Source organism: Lissotriton helveticus, chromosome 7, assembly GCF_964261635.1.
Source record: "Lissotriton helveticus chromosome 7, aLisHel1.1, whole genome shotgun sequence".
Classification (NCBI taxonomy): Eukaryota; Metazoa; Chordata; class Amphibia; order Caudata; family Salamandridae; genus Lissotriton; species Lissotriton helveticus.
The window spans coordinates 59,595,516-59,613,101 of NC_136068.1; the positions used below are offsets into that span (position 1 = coordinate 59,595,516).

At 43.4% G+C, this 17,586-nt stretch overlaps 1 pseudogene across 1 annotated transcript; it reads left to right on the forward strand.

The window, feature by feature from the left end:
- The first annotated feature begins 496 nt into the window (after positions 1–496).
- LOC144768038 (epidermal differentiation-specific protein pseudogene) lies at positions 497–16,840 on the forward strand (annotated as a pseudogene). Its single transcript, XR_013598428.1, has 3 exons — positions 497–544; positions 3,878–3,944; positions 12,215–16,840. The product of XR_013598428.1 is annotated as an epidermal differentiation-specific protein pseudogene (transcript).
- The last annotated feature ends 746 nt before the right edge of the window (positions 16,841–17,586 follow it).

The following is a 17,586-nucleotide window of genomic DNA, read 5'->3' on the forward strand; positions in this document are numbered from 1 at the left end:
CTGCAAGCCATACATTAAATATATTTCCAAATGTTCAACATAAGGTATATTTCAAAATACCTCATTTAAAACATAGACAGTGATTTTCATCAAACCTCTTACACCAAAAAGCACAGAAAATCTAAAGCATCAGAATATGATTAGGGTTAGGTGTAGGTGAAGTGCTTTAGGTTAGGTTTAGGGTGAAAAGTAAGGTTTAGAATTAGCTATAGACAGTAGAGTTTTGATGCTGTTTTTGTGGATGCAAAGGTAATGACATTCTGTGGGAGTCATGACTATTTAGATTTGTGTCTATTTAACTAAGCAGCCTGTGCACATCACAAGGGGGGAGAAACCAAGAGAAGTTCATACACATGCAGTCATTTAAACATCATGTGCTTCTGTGGGTGATTTCTGTGCATCCTGTTAGCTTTTCTCATGCCCCGTGCCTAGAGTGGAGCCTGCTGACATCATCAGTGAGAGCCTTATAAGACCAGCCTCCTGAAGTGGTGATTACTGCAGAGAGAACACAAGCTGGCGGATGACAACACAAAGATCACTGCAGGTGAGTGCAGCCAGCTGGACTTTGGCACTAGGCCATTGTGATCTCTCAAAGACAACACAGGAGCAAGCAGCCACTGTCGTTCTATAATCATCACATAGTGCATTTAGAAATACCCCTGCCCTGACCACAGCAGGGTTCTCACTAAAGCGAGCAAGGATTCAGGCAAGGTAGAGCACAGATGGTGTAGGGCTGTTTAATGAGACATGACTGGGATAACAATTTCTGGTAATGCATTACATTGAAATTAAACCACCTCACTAATACACTGCAAGTATGTAAAACCAACCCACCTTTCAACCTCCAGCTATAGCTACCACTCCTACCCCCCACCCCAGCTACGCCACTGTTATTAGATGCCTGCTCCTCCAAGATGGCTCCTTTCCAAACTGGTGAAATTAATCCTCTTTCTGTGCACTCCTAGTTTCCCCTAACCTGCATGTCTAAACCTTAAACAATGCAGTGCTGTCACACAAGTAGCAAATTACAAATCATACCCTAGTACACACATCTAAAAAATGTATATCTGCCTTCAGGAACCTCAACATTCCCCAGAGCGACTATCCAGAACCCCCATCACTTAGGAAACAGCTCTTACTCGTCACCAAAATGTGGGATGAGAAGGCATGGATACAAACAGCTAATTGTGGCACAGGTAAATAGGGAAGAAGGAAGGAAGCCTTCCTCTGTTCATCACCACTTTTAGTTGTCATTCGCCTTTTAGTGGTGCTATAGCTATAGATGGAAGCTGGTGGAGTGTACCCAACTATGCGAGGAGCGTAACCTTGCATTTTGTTCTAAGAAAAGTGGGTTAAATGCTAGTTCTAGGGGTTCACGACATTCTGTGACTTCCCTTCCCAGTCCTGGTCTCTCTGGTTGTCATGTGCGTGTACTCCTTCTCTAGTCTTCTGGATTCTAATTCTCCAATTTCACAGGTTCCCTGTCCTGTTCATTTTCATTCTCCTCATCCTGATTTTAGTGCCTCTGTCCACTTGGACCTTCATCACTTATTTATTCAGTCCAAAGATTTTGTGTGTTCCTAATTCTTCTGTCTTGGTCCCCCTCTTCATGTAGTTCTGGTACCCTTTTGTCTGGTCCTCTGGTGCTGGTCCCACTGGCTTGGATTCTCTAGCCACCCTAGTCCACTGGTTTTACTGACGCACCCAAGTCCGACTAATCCTCCAGTCTCCTGGTTTGCCTGTTCACTTTATTATTGTCCATCGGACTGTGGTCTCCTCTGTCAAGGTCCTCTTAATAATGTTTCTCCTGGTTTGGGTCTTTCTTATCCTTGACTCCCTGAGCCTTCTGGTTCCCATGTTGCAGGTCACCTTGTTCCTTGTCGTTCTTTCCATTCTGGGTTAGGATCATACTGCCTTGCAGCCTCATGGAAGTTCAGATCTTAGTCTTACTAGCCCTAAATGTCCAGGTCCTTTCGATTCCACCTCAACTTGCTAATCTTTGGCCTCATTGTCCGGGTAACCCTGGTCCTTCCTGGTCCCAATCTTCCTGGCCTGGGTCCTTCGGCCTCTAGTTCTTTGGTTCTCATTGATCTCTGTGGTGCTGGTTCTCCTGCCTCTAGTGCTCATTTCCATTGTTCTCTTGGTACTGGTCCTTCTGGATCTCTTCACCTTAGTCTGCTACCTCTGACTTGGTCCTCCTCATCCCTCTGATCCAGGGTGATGCTCCCAGACCCACATAGTCTACTTTGTCTTGCTGGTTCAGGATCTTGTTTCTCATACATCTTGTCTTTCTATTCCTTTGGGCCATGCTCCAGTGGGTCCTAATTTCCCTTCACCACATTATCTTGGCACTTGTCATCCTTCTCACCCTTGTCTGGTTTCCTCACCATGTTCCAGGCCCTTCGTGTGCTGTTTCTCCTGATTGCTTCTCCTGATCTTGCTTCTCCTTGTTCCTGTTCCCCTCCATGCTTCATCACCCTGGTTCTGGTTCTCCTAATGCTGATCCTCATGGCTAGGGTGTCCTTATCCTCCAACTGGTCAGCATCCTCTCCCTTCCTTCCCCAGGCTCCCTACACAATGAACTCCAAACCTGTCACTCAGATTTTTTTTTTACTTCCAGATATATTTTGCTGAGTCAACACTGCCAAGAAATGAGCATCATTTAGGACCCGGCTCACCTACAACACTGCTCAGTATGTTAACAACAAACTTCCATTCCCAAAATGCATTAGGGAAGTGACTAAAATGTCAGTATTATTGAAGGGGTCATGCGTGGCATGAAACCAATATGTGACTATGCCTGAACCCTGCTCTTTTAGGTGAATAGTTTGGAAACTGTGTTTATTCAGCTGGTTGCTGAGTGACTCTAAACACTTCTCTCAGGGAATGCCCAAATGTTTTGCTTACCTGTCTCCTACTTTCATATCCTCTGTTCCACAGAAGTCAATTACTGTGTTTCACCCACTTTTCCTCCTGCAAATGCCCCAAAACACTGTGGGCCTTACTTATGAAAAGTGACGCATCGCTGCGTGAAAACAGAGATGTGTCACTTTTCACTGCGCTCTCCCTGCGACATGATTGATGCGTCATATTTATAATATGACGCATCATGTCGCAAGGAGTTACAGATACGTCAGTATTTCTGACGTATCTGTAAGCGCAAAAGTCACGCATTGCTGGGGTGTGTCACAAAAGTGACGCAACTCCAGCAATGCGTCCTTTCACATGGGGAAAGCCCCATGTGAAAGGTCTTGCGTCAGTCTTACGCCTGCTGTGAGGCAGGCGCAAGATTTTGACGCAACAGCGTCCTAAAAGTGACGCAGTGAAATCTCATAGATTTCACTGCGTCACTATTACGAGGCTTTTTGCGCGTGAACGCCCCCTTTGCATACATTATACCTGACGCAGGTATAATGTAGCGCTGGGGTTTACAAAGTGACGCATCTGCTTAGATGCGTCACTTTGTAAATAGTGCGCATCAGGAGGCAAGTTTTACGCCGACGATGCGTCACAAAAAGTGACGCATCAGCAGCGCAAAACTCACGCAAGGCCTCATAAATGAGGCCCTGTGTCCTTAAGCAGCAATTGCCTTATGTAAGATCCCATCCCTCTGTTTGTCCAGATACCGCCTGTGTCCCTGCACTTGCTTTCTGCAATTGCATGTCGGTTGCTGCTATGTTGCCTATTCAAAAATACCATGCTATCGCAATCCCCCTTAATAGGAAACCCAACACTGAAACAACATCTTCCAAAGAAGAAGCCCAAAATGACCCAGCCCTCCAAAGTTATCAAGAAGAAAATCATGAACATTAAGAAAAAAACAATGTATTTTCATGGCTAAAGAAAACGTGTTCAACTATATTCCTTATTCTTTCAGATCAACAAACATTCCCAGAGTGCAGCCCCAAATATCTGTGTGCCATATCCTGAAGCTTCCAAAACAGGTTTGATTCTTTGTTACATATTTCATTATCATATTATCATAAATGTACTTTACAAAATGAATATGACTGTTCTTTTAGGCCCAGATGTATGAAGGCTCTGTTTTGCGATTTTCTAATTGCGAATCTTTGCAATTCACTATTAGGAAATCACAAAATGGAATGCATGAAAGTGTGTTTAACACTTTTAGCGATTCCTAGGGGATCGCAAATGACCTACCTCATGAATATTAATGAGGTAGGTCACAATTTGTGGCCCCTAGGAATCGCAAAAATCAAAGTGATGGTGGCCTACTGGGCTCAGCAGACCACAATGTCTGTGATTGCTTTTAAATAAATTAATTTTTTTTTTAATGTAGCCCATTTTCCTTAAAGGAAAACGAGATGCATTTAAAAGAAATATGAAAAAATTATTTTCATTTTTTAAGAGCAGGCAGCGGTCCGTGGGACCGATGCCTGCTCTTAAATAATTATTTCATTAACAATCACAAAGGGAACCCCTTCCCATTTGCAAATGGGTTACCACCTACTTAAAGTAGGTGGTAAAATGCGACTGACCACATTCACGGTCACAAAACATTCATGCATGACGTTAGGATTTGCTATTTGGGACGCCCTAAACACGCCCCTTCCAAATAGAGAATCGCAAACCCATTTTGCGATTCGGTGACAGGTTACCAAATCGCAAAATTGGGTTTGCTGCAATGGAAATGCATTTTTGCAATCGCAAATGGGCCGATTCTGTGATTCAGACAGTTTGCAAGGAGCAACATGTATGATTCACCTGGCCCTTAATGAGTAAGCAATTTAATTTAATTAATCTACCTGTACTTCTGTACATTTGTATATTCGCTTACTTTTTAATTTTTCAGTCGTTCTTCCACCCCCATTATAAGATGACCACAATCTTGGCATTGTCTGGAGTTTTTCTTCATTTCCAGTTAAATAAAGACCCCTTCACACTTCATTTTCCAGTCTATATTATATCTATTCTGCTGCAAAAAAAGCGTCAAGATCTGGATGTTTTAGCACTCCACTGGTTAACGAGCAGACATCATGTACCAGTTTACTGGTCTGCTGAGCACATAGCAGAGATTATGTGCCATTGACTTGCGCCCAGATACATTGTCATTTCTATAAGCAGAAGGGCAGAACTACCTGGAACCGGTCTTAGTACTGATTGTGGAAACACACAAATACTGACAGAGCTGAAACTTCCAGCTGCAGCTTCCAACTGGTGTGTCAAGATTATTCTGTCAAATTCTAAGGGTTTCTACAGCAATGGCAACAAGAAATTCTGTGCACCGGGATGAGATTCTAGGCACCACCAACTCCCCAAGCTATGTTGAGGGGCAGAAACTCAGGGCCTCATATATGAAAACAGCCATGCAACAGTTTTCACAGCACCCTACTTGCGACATGATGCGTTATATTTACTGTGTGACGCATCATGTTGCAAGGAATGACACATACGTCAGTATTATTGCCAATGTCCAATCCACGCTCCCACCTAGCAACCATCCCCACATTCCAGAATACCAAAGTACAGCAGATCAAATAGGCTCTATGAAAAACTCCCATAGACTTCAACGGGGGGGTCCTGATGCAAGGGATAAAGCATGCTGTGGGAATTGATCTGGCCGACAGAGGTTGCCCTGAGGCTAAATCCTCCATCCCCGATCCTGTTGGGCAACTTTAGCCCCAGGGGTCATTGACCCTTGAGGTCCTCTTGGGTACAGCAAAATTCCAGTTGCCACTGGTGCACTGGTTTCCAGTCACAGCAATACCAGCAGTTCTCCATGGTGAAGGCTATTGTCCATCTGGCACTTCATTTGCACTGCTCTTCGATGACTCTCCCAGATCCAACAGACTTGATGCAACTTTTGCGCATCAGTACTCTCTCCAGCCCACATGTGATCTGAGGTCTGGGTGGCATATTTATGCCCACATAATGCCTGCAGGGATGATGCGGTTACTACCCAGTGGTCTACTAGACCCTTTCCAGCCTGATGATGACTTCCTGCAATGTGTGACAATCAGATATCCCAGATTTAATTCTTCTGCCCACTCCCAATATGGCTAGACCCTTCTTGGTGTGTGGAGATTGGCAGTCCACCCTATATGTGTGCCTACCTGAAGGCTAAAGGCCTCAGGAAAGAATGGTCTGGCAACCCCCTGATACAAACCTGTCTAACAAAACAAAAGAGTAGCCCCTTTCATGTGTGTCACCATTTGCCCTTCAAAGGCGGTTTCCATATTGAGCTCTCCTTTTGGACACATCCAAGGTGGCTTCTTTCCAGGGAGAGATAACCCCTCTTCCAACAGCAGACCTATATTGTGTCCTTCTCTGGGAGTCATCCAGACTACTCCCCAAGAGGGCAGAAGAATGTCTTGAGGCCAGCATCTGTGAATGGCCACTTGAAAACTTGGGCACCAGAGTGGCACCTTATTAAAAGTTTCATATACTCAAAAGTTACATTTAATGTGGCTTTTGTATTCTGTCGAGGTTAATCTGATGATTAATTTGATACCTTGAAGTACCAACTTTAGTAGTTTCATTAAGAATTTAACACAGCTGTGTTGTCGGTGTAACCCTGTACTTGCCATTGGGGCTACTAGCCTTTCCACACTAAAAATTATATATATTTTCTTTTTTAATGTTAGGACACATAGGAATACATGTTCTACTTAATAAGGAGTGGCATATATTTTGAAGTTTAAAACTATATTATCAGTTTAAAACTGCTCTTCCATTGTGCAGCGGCAGGCTGGGAGTCATGGTTTACTTTGCCACTCTCGGGGTGGCACAATAAGTGCTACAGGACGATAACATATGGGCCCTGTGTACCCCTCGTTTCTTATACTAGTGACTGTACTGCTACTCAGTGCAGCTCAAGTCATCGCCACGTGGTGGGAGGCCTTTGTTGGCCAAAATGCCTTGGCTGCTACCAACTCTGTGCACCTCAAGTCATCATCACATGGCAGGAGGCCAGTGTCCGGCAAAGTGCTTCATCTTCCACCAACTCTGTGCATCTCATTTCATCGCGGTGTTGCAGGAGGCCTGTGTCGGGAAAAGTGCCTCGGCTGCCACCTACATTATAAGCATACGGATACACACAGATAGAGAGTGGAAATGGCGTTGAGCACGTGCGCCCGGCCCTTTTTATTGGCAGGGTCACATGTCGTGTGATGCCTGTGCTGCATGGGTGTGGTGAAGGTCTAAAGCAGCCGTGAGGGAGTGGCTGTGGCATGCTGACAACTAAAATGTAAATGTAAATGTCGGAATTTGTAAAGCGCACAGCTACCTCCACCGGAGGTGTCCCGGCGCTGTCCGTATACCGCTTAGGAACCCTTCCTGGCTTTCCTGGGAAATGTCCACTCCTGGGCACCCCCAGGTGCAGCCAGGCATCCCAGCGCTTTTGGGGCCGTTGTGGAGACTAAGCAAGCTATTGCCCAGAGTTGCAGCGTGGGACCCATGATCAGAACAGGTACTGAGGCGAGAATATCCAGTCAGGGGAATTAATGAGCCGGAGACCCACCAAGGCGGGAAACGAACCCTGGTCCCTGGCCAGAGCTCTGCATCAAGGTCTGCCTGCTCTAACCATTGAGCCACACTTCTCCACTAGACCTGTGATCAGGAGAGCACTACAGGGAAGACCTGGGACATGTACCATTGTAGTTCTCTCCCTGTCAGTGTAAGCGGAGTGGGCTGGCTGAAACGCGCATCCTTCACAACTTTACCAATATGGCGGTTTGAATCCGCACACCCACCAAGATAGATACACAATGGGTGTGCAACTTCACTTTTTTCTAAAAAAAATATATATATATGTATATTAATATTTAAGAAAACAGAAGACATTATATTATTTTAATATGAAAAAAATTACAAAGTATTTTTGGGATATTAAAGTTACAGAATAGCAGTAAAAAGAAATTCAAAAGTACTGGAAAAAAACATAGGTTTAATGAACAATATAATTCGAAATTAGCATTTAAAAAACATTTGAAATTCACAGAAAAAACCATAGGTTTCAGGCACATTATAGTTAGAAATTAGCATTTAAAAAACCTTGGATTTCACAGAAAAAAACATAGTTTTCAGGGACGTTATAGTTAGTTTGACATTTCTCTCGTACAAAACCATTGAAATTCCCCTGCTATAGTTAGTTGAGCTAATTATAACTTGTGCACCCGCAATGCACTGCTGATGACGAGACATTCATGACATGGTCAGTGACATCACTGATGACATCTCAAATGACATCACTGATGACATCATCCACATGAAAATCTGATGCACCTCCTCACACTCTAACATAACCATTGATACAACCGCTATAAAATACACACTATCATTTTCGAAACCATTGACACACCAATACCAGTTACTACATACACACTTACTGATTCCTAAGTCTACACGCACATCTACTCATTCACCCATACAATCACTAATACATGCAGTCACTCATCAATACAACTCTATCATAAGCACTCATACACCTAGACAGACACTCACACACCACCACTCATCCAGAGCTACTCACACACCGTCAGTCATGCAAAGAATCAATCACACTTCCATTTACTAGCATGTACAGTTATACACATACCACATCACTTATTCAAACAGAAACAAATGCATATTTACTCTCTTATACAATCACTGATACAAGTACATACTCATCCATACAGCCACTCTCACAATCCCTGACTCTCATGTATAGTCATTTATATACTTCAACTTTCACATACACTGTCTTTTACATATGTAGTTACTTGAATATGTACCATCGAGACATCCATTCGCTCACCAACACACCCATACAAATACTCACCCACCCATACAGCTGTTTCCACATACACTCTTGAAGCCATACACACAGTGAATCAATCACTCAAACATCTATGAGGCAGAAACCCACACTTCCCACCCACCCACACACACAGTCAGGCACCCAAACAAATATACAGGCAACCAATTGATAACACATATAGACCCTCATGTAGCTACTGACCAACCCCTGCAGCATTTATACAACAACAGACAGACTAATACAGACATACACACAATTTAGTTACTAACCCATGCATTCAGTAAGACACATGTAAGCACTCACTTAAACAATCAGTTACACACCTACTAAATCCTCCATTCAGACACTTATACACCCACTCATTCTTCAATACACCTTGGCATATATATAAGACATATTTAAATGTTAAAGAAAAACACAGTTACTGGATGATGTCATCAGTGATGTCACTGAACATGTCATGAATGATGTAATATGTCACATCATCAGTAGTGTGGGTGTGCGAGTTATAGTCAGCAGCTCCGCGTGTGGAAAAGCAATGCTGGCTCCTGCAGTAGGCGGGGAGCCAACAGGGACCATGGGGGCATTGGGGCTCCCGCCACGGTCCCGGACGGAGTGGCCAGGCCCCAGGGGATGAGGTCCCCGGGGCCAGAAGTGGCCCGGGAGGGGGGCCATGCAGCCCCCTCCCCGTGAATATGATAAAAAAAAAACACAGCAGGCTGGCCCCGGGGGATGGGGTCCCCGGGGCCAATAGAGACCTCAGGAGGGGGGGCCAGGCAGCCGCCCTCCTTAAAAAATAAAATATATATCTGTGGCCATGCCCCGAGGGATGGGGTCCCCGGGGCTGAGGTTGGCCATGTGATGGGGGCCCACGCGGACCCCTTCCTGTTTAGATCATTTATTTTTCAAAAACAGGGGTCAGGCCGTGGGGGATGGGGTCCCAAGGCCCCAAAAAATGTAAAAGGAAGGAGGGTCACAAAACCCCCAGGGCCCCAAAAATGTAAAAAGAAGGGGGCAACACAGCCCCCCTAAAAAAAAAAAAAAGAAAGACCGGCAGCATGCCGGAGTCCCCGCCCCCTCCCAGCAACACTATGCAAATGCTCCCTGTGGCGCATTTTAAGTTGGGGAATTAATTTTCTCTTCAATCCTGAGGGTCCCTGGGGGCTAACTAGCCCACCAGAAAGATCCAGTAAGCGCCACAGGGCTGCGTTGCAGAGAGGTGCACTGAGGCCTCGCCCCTTTTTACACCTCTCTGCAACGTAGCTCTGTGGCACTTAGTGGAGGTAGCTGGTAGGCTAGTTGGACCCCAGGGACCCACAGGACTCAAGGTGATTTAATCCCCCTATTTAGAACACACCAGGGGGTGCATTTGCACAGTGGTGCAGGGAGGGGCGTAGCCTGATTTGACAAGTGTGCAAATGTGCCCTGTGGCGCGTTTTAATTTGAGGGACTAAGTCCCATTCAATCCTAAGGGTCCCTGGGGGCAAACTAGCCCACCAGGTACCTTCACTAAGCGCCAGGGAGCTGAATTGCAGAGTGGTGGTCCAAGGCCATGCACCCTTTTTACACCACTATGCAACACCGCTCTGTGGTGTTTACTGGAGGTAGCTGGTGAGCTAGTTGGCCCTGAGGGACACTCAGGATTCAAGGGGACTTAATCCCCTACTTAAAAACGCACTACATATATATATAGAAATTATAGATACATATGTACATATGTTGTAACCCCTCGCTTACCTTGGCTGCCTTCCAAGTGTCCAAGAGTTCTTCAGTCAGCAGACCTCCCGTTGCACTTTCAGAATTCAAAGACAAGAAAGCAGACATGAACAAAGGATTTTGTGAATACAAAAAATATTCATTTTTTTAGACCTGATGAAACCAAGAGCAATGAAACTAAATGGTAGTGTGCCAGTGGCATCCAACCTTACATATCTTAAGAGAAATAAGTGAGTCAATGAGTTCTCCCCAGTTGAGAAAACAAAATTATGGTTTGAATATTTTGTTAACATACTCTAATGAGGTTATATGCCCGATCTCTGCGTTGACTATATTCATCTCTCTATATCTCATTGGTCTTTTAACTGACTTCCTTGCATTTCTTCCCCAATAGACTTCTTTGACATCATGACCCTGATTTGCTGTGCCACCAAAATGTCATATGAATCTGCTTTTAATTTCAGGTATTTTTTTGGAGTAGGATGCAGTTCACAATGATGGTGCTCCAAAGTCAGGTCAATGCACAGGAGAGCACAAGAGAGAAAGGAAAAAAATATATACATTTTATTTTTATTGAAATAGGTGAATTGTGTGCTATGCGGAATACATTTAGGGTTATGTTTACTGACATTTCACACAACGCATCGCAGGATGTGAAGTTACTGCAGTGTATTGTGTGAAATGGCAGAGCAGAACTGCACCATATTTTCTGAGATAGGGCACTAGCTCACTTGTGGCTGCCTAGAACCAAAGCAAGTATTCTCTTGTTATGTCGCAAGGGTGTCTGGTTGAGGTCCAGTCAGTTTTCATGCAGGAAGGGATACCACCCTCACTAAAACTACCCTTTGAGTCCTTTTCCTCTTTCTATATGTGCTGCAAAATACAGCATACATTAACGTGAAAAAACAAGGAGAAATAAACATAGCTCTACTATTAAACACCCCTGAGGGAGTTACACCATTTTGGTGCAAACCCATGTTTACAAATCTTTGTGAATATAGATTTGCTTCAAAATACATAGGTGGGTGCACTGGAAACCCCATGCAACACCCATGTAACTCCTACCTGATGTAAGGTAATGCAAGCCAGCTCTACGCACTGCTTTGCATTCATGTTTTCATATTCTTAACAAACCCATGCATATCAAACGCTGTGAATCTCATATTATATTTTGTATCAAGGCTGTGCCAAAAAAATGATACAACCCAGCCACCAAATCTTTGGAATTCTGTGCTTAAGTGCCAGAGAACTTATACAGAAGCTCTGTGACCAGTAAGTGGCAAGTTCCTTGTTGTCAGAGTGATGCCTCAAAATGATTCTGACCCAGTCAATGACTTCCTTATCCTGCAGCTTATGAACACCTGGGGGTATATACTCTTAGTAAACCCTGAAAACATGCAGGAACCAATGTATTTGCTGATGAGGGCTTTAACCCCTTGACCGCGGCGAAAATTCCGTCGCGGTGCGGGTGATTTACGGCGTGGGCGTGGTTCGGACGGCCCCCGGCCGTCCTCCGCACACGCCCACCGTGACGTCGGACGGCCACCGGCCGTCCGACGCATGAAAGGGGTTAAAATAGTGAAAAACAAAGTCCGTATCTGGAAGGCATTTTCCAAAAACTGACAATTGAATGTATTTGTCATGATGATGAAACCTTTCCTTGGAGAATGGAAGAACCAGTTTGCGCAGAACTCTTCATGATGTTCCTCACTGAGTGGCTTTTGTTTTGTCTTACAGGTTCAAACAAAGGAAACTCATTGGATACCCTATAGCCGAAGACCATGAACACAATCACTGTCTACGAACACCCCGACTTCAAGGGACTCCATAAGACCTTTACTACTGATGTTCCACGTCTGGCAGAGCACAGCTTTGAAGACTGCATCACATCTGTGAAAGTGGTGGGGCAGCCCTGGATAATGTACGACCATCCAAACTATCAAGGATGGTGCATTGCTCTAGAGGAGGGAGAATATTCTTGGGCTGAAATGAATGACAGGGCATCTTCTCTGAGGCTGATCACTGATGATCTGAATGATCCCCAGATCACAGTCTATGAGCATCCCAATTTCTTGGGTTCATCAATGGTTCTGAATGAAGAGGCCAATCTATGTAATGGAAGCATGAATGATAAGATTTCTTCCCACAGAGTCCAGAGAGGAGCGTGGCTTCTGTATGCACATCCAAACAGATCTGGATGGTCGATTGTAGCTAGGGCTGGTGAAGCTCTGGCCAGTTACTATGATGTTGGTTTGAATGACCAAGTCTCCCACGTGCGTCCTCTGCGCCCTGGAAAGTCCTCAGTGACAGCCACGATTCTGTGGGACAAGAAGGTAGAGAGTGAAAAGAATACCCAGTTAGATAAGTGGGAACACAACAATGACACAGATTTGGAGCAGCAGTTCACCGCCACTTCTACTAGAGAGTGCGAGAAATATGTTTCCCATAAATTCGAATTTAGTAACGAAACATCACTCAAGCTCGGTGACTCCTTTACCTTGATGGAAGTGGCCACGATTAAGAGAGAGGTGTCCAACAAACTTACAGTGAAAAAAGGTGAATCAGAGTCAGTCACTGAGAAGGAATCAGTAGTTTTTAGCATACCGGTAAAGGTCCCTCCCCACAAAAAAATTGTTGTCAATTTCATGCGCCAGGAGGTCACGGCCACAGTACCAGTAGAGCTGAAAATTGTCCAGGGCCTTAAGACTGTGACTGAAAGAGGAACATATCGATGCGAGAATGGCACAAGGACCTTCATCAGTGTGCAGTCCCAAGTCCCCAATTAATCTTAAAAAGGGCCTACACTGTCTTCTTCAGGGTGGCCACACCACACTATGGATTCAATGTTCTTTAGGTGATTGTCATTTCCTTAAAACTGCAAAGTCTCTCAAGGATCATTTTGTAGCTGCCAATTTCCCCCACCTTACTTGAAATAAAGTCCCTTCTTTTCAGATACAAAAGTCCTCATCAATATTTTGTAGCAAGCTTCATAATACCACTTGATTTCTAAATTGAGGGATCTAGAGTCTTATCCTTCTGTCATGAGGAGAACCATAGACCCAGAGTGGCTATAAATGGCTGAAACATATAGACACTGATTTATCTGGAATTAAGGAAAACTAATGGGTGAGAAGCATCGATTTTTAAAATTGTTTAATCTTGTCTTAGTTACCCCCCCAAAAAAGGCCTATAAGAATTAGAATAAAGACAATATTAAGCCTTACATTTATGAATATGGAATAAATCCCCATACAGGAAATCTAGAGCTACCACATCTTTAGTTGAGCCCACCTCAGAAACACATGGTCTGTGGTGTGATACAATTCTTATGATGAAGCATGAAATGAAAAGGAAGTGAGGATTTTTTTCCTGAAAAGAAGCAATTTTCTTGCAAGGACCAAGTACTAAACTTGGAACTCTTCTCTCAGTTTACCACTGTCCCCTTTTGTTTATAATTTTGGGCCACATGAACGGTATGTTTTAGCAGTCACAAATGGAGAATTGGGCCATTTGCAACTGCTAAAGAGCCTTTTAGTATGTACTAACTCCATTTATGAGTCAGTAACCTATTACCATCTCACAAAATAGAGTTTGCGGTTTGCTTTTAGGATAGGGCATGTCAAAGGCATCCCTTCCTATTACGAGTAGCAGGGGGACTTATGAATGCTTTGCAACCGAATGCGGTCACAAAACATTCACTGTTTACTGCCCACTTTAAGTAGATAGCAAGCCAGTCTCAAACATGAATGGGTCCCCAGGGGACCCTTCCCTTTTGTGAATGGTAGCAAGAATGTTTTTTAAGAGCAGGCAGTGGTTCTACTTCTCTTAAGAAATTAAACTGAAAAGTTCAATTTTTCTTTTTGAAACTTATCCTATTTTCCTTTAAGGAAAATGTCTGCATTATAGAAACAAACAAAAGAGTTGCTTTATTTAAAAGCAAACACGGACATGGTGGTCCGCTGTCCCCAGCAGGTCACCATCCCTGACATTCTAGTTATTCCCAATGGGTTATAAATTGCGACCTACCTCGTGAATATTGTTTATTTATTGTTTAAATTGCTTTTATATAGTGCTTAGTAACCCTGACAGGGGCATCAGAGTGCTTTACAGCGAGTAGCACGCTATCCAAGAACGCAAAGTTAGTGGTCAGTCCATTAGTAATAGAAGTTAGTTTTGCAGGCTTATTCCAAGCATTATATTGATGAGGTAGGTCAATTGCGACTCCATTAAGAATTTCTAAATGTGTCAGAGACACATTGGTGCATCGCATTTTGAGACTTCCTAATTGTGGGTTGCAAACAGGCACAATTAGGAACTCACAAAATCTGGCGGTCGTACATGTGGCCCTTAGTATTCAGTCCGGGAGGATAGACTAGCATTTCACCTCTCTATCCCCCTCTTTGTGTAAAGTCAACACTGCTAATCCAAGCCATAAAAGAGGTCCCACCTGTAGTGTAGTGATAACCTCCAAACGGCTACCATAATCTTAACCAGTCCCAATGTTGGATTCGGCAATATGCTGTCGCTGCTGCATAGTGGATATACTGTACCCAGAAGGAAAGAGCCAATGGCATACTCTGACAATGGGATGTCAATCAGCTACCAATGTATGACTTTGCCCTTCCTAATCTCAGTCAGCTCCCTTATGTGACTGTCTCTTTGTATACCTGCTGATTGCTGAAGGTTCTTAAGCAATGGCATACTGAGACAGGTTAGTCAGTGGCAATGCTTCAACGTTAGCTGAACTCACCTTCCTTTGATCTTTACTCCTGCATCAGTGTCTCTCTGCTTCTTGCAGAATCTCTGCCTGTGTCAGACTCTATTGGTCACCAGTGTCACTGCAGCATGAACTGTATTTCCTACAAAATACTGAATAACAGCACATTATGAATATTCAATAAATATCTTTGCATCAAACATCTCTATCTGAATCAAATTATGATACCTGGAGAGGGCCATAGGTGGAACACAATAATTGCTCTCCTCACCTGAGAGAAAGTTATTCCGTGGCAGTAAGAGAATGGAAAAGAAAATGAATCATGATATAGGTAGCTCAATAACACAAGATATGCTTCTAGAATAAAAACCATGCACAGACCTAACAACTGTGACAAACGTCTCCCCACCGGGCAAATCAAGTGTGCCTTATGAGTTTAACCCTCTTTACGAGTTTCATTGGGAAAACTGAGGCCAACAGAATACAGACCGACTGAAGCCAAAAAAGAGTGATTCATTAATGCCACTGGGACATCTGTGGGGCGCCACCCACTTTTATAGCAAGGTTTGACCCACTGCATTGTGCCAGTACCTGATAACTGAGAGACCTGTTCATATGTCATGAGACTGATTATCACTTACAGTTTGAAAGGCCTGAGTAACGCACCCGGGCTGTCAATACTTTCTGCTGGGAGACAGTGGTCCAGAGATGAACATTTACAAATACACAGATCCACTTCCCTCAAATGTTTTGGTTTCGAAGAGTAAATACGTGAACTGAATGAAGGAAGTTGGATACTTTTGCAATATTCATTTATGCCACAGTTTCACTGAGGTGCAAGCATCCTTTACATCATTAATGTGATCCAGCATCCATCAATTCGGATAAATCTTGTATGCAACTCCAATAGCTGTTCTAGAAATCACAGATGTCTAATTAACCTGTCATTATAGAAATCACTGATGTCTAATTAACCTGTCATTAATAGACATCACAGATCTCTCATTAACCTGTCATTAATATACCTCACAGATGTCTAATTAACCTGTCATTAATAGAAATCACAGATGTCTAATTAACCAGTCATTAATAGAAATCACAGATGTCAAATTAATCTGTCATTAATAGATATCACAGATGTCTAATTAACCTGTCATTACTAGAAATCATTGATATCTAATTAACCTGTCATTAATTGAAATCATTGATGTCTAATTAACCTGTCATTATAGAAATCACTGATGTCCAATTAACCTGTCATTAAGAGACATCACTGATCTCTAATTAACCTGTCATTAATAGAAATCACAGATGTCTAATTAACCTGTCATTATTAAAAATTACAGATGTCTAATTAACCTGTCATTAATAGAAATCACAGATGTCTAATTAACCTGTCATTAATAGAAATCATTGATGTCTAATTAACCTGTCATTATTTGAAATCATTGATGTCTAATTAACCTGTCTTTATTAGAAATCACAGATGTCTAATTAACCTTGTCATTATGATAAACAAGTAATGTAGTGAGTCATGATTAATTATTTCTGTATGCTTTCCTCTAACTTGCAAAACAAGATAAGATAAGGGTTTGTGTAGATTATTTTTCTTTGGCTGTATTAAAAATAAATCTCAATTAAAAGCAGTTCCAGAATGCTTGTCTCTTTTTAATTGAACGGAAGTCTACATTGTCAGCCTATCAGCACTGATCTGTTCTAGCAAGGGTGTTTTAAGGGGCGCACTCTCTTGAACACTCTGATTGGGCAAAGCTTTCACCTTTCCTAAATTCTAAGGGGCATATATACTAGCCCCTATCGCCATGGGAACGTCACTTTTTGTGATGTTCTCATGGCGATAGGGGCTGTGCCTTATGTAGAAGGCAGAGTTAAGCCATGTAACGTGGCTTAATGCTGCCTTGTATATAAGGCACCCTCTCACGGCAAGTTAGTGTGAAAAGGGCATGCAGTCGGTGTTGAATTATACTGATTTGGAGGGGTCAGAGACCGAGTTCGTATACTAAGTGGTGCCTTTGAAGCGGGGGTAGACTTCAAAGAGGGGCTGAGAAATGCACACAAGTCTTCCCTTTCCTGCCCAAGCTAAAGACATACTACAGGGGGCTATGCAGCTCTTTGTGTGGGGACAGGAAAATAACTATTTAAGTGCAAGTGTCATCTCCTCCTACCCATCTAGCTCAGGAAGGCCCTACAGCCTGGTGTTGGGCCATCAGGTTGTGAATGACACACCTCAGCTCCCTTTGTGTGTGACTGCATAGAGGGAATGTAACAAGTGCAGCTGTCACCCAACTCAGACATGTATTGGAGGGAGGGAGAGGCATACAGAGTTTACGAGTAGAAAAATGTCAACTTCCTAAAAATGTCACTTGTAGAGTTG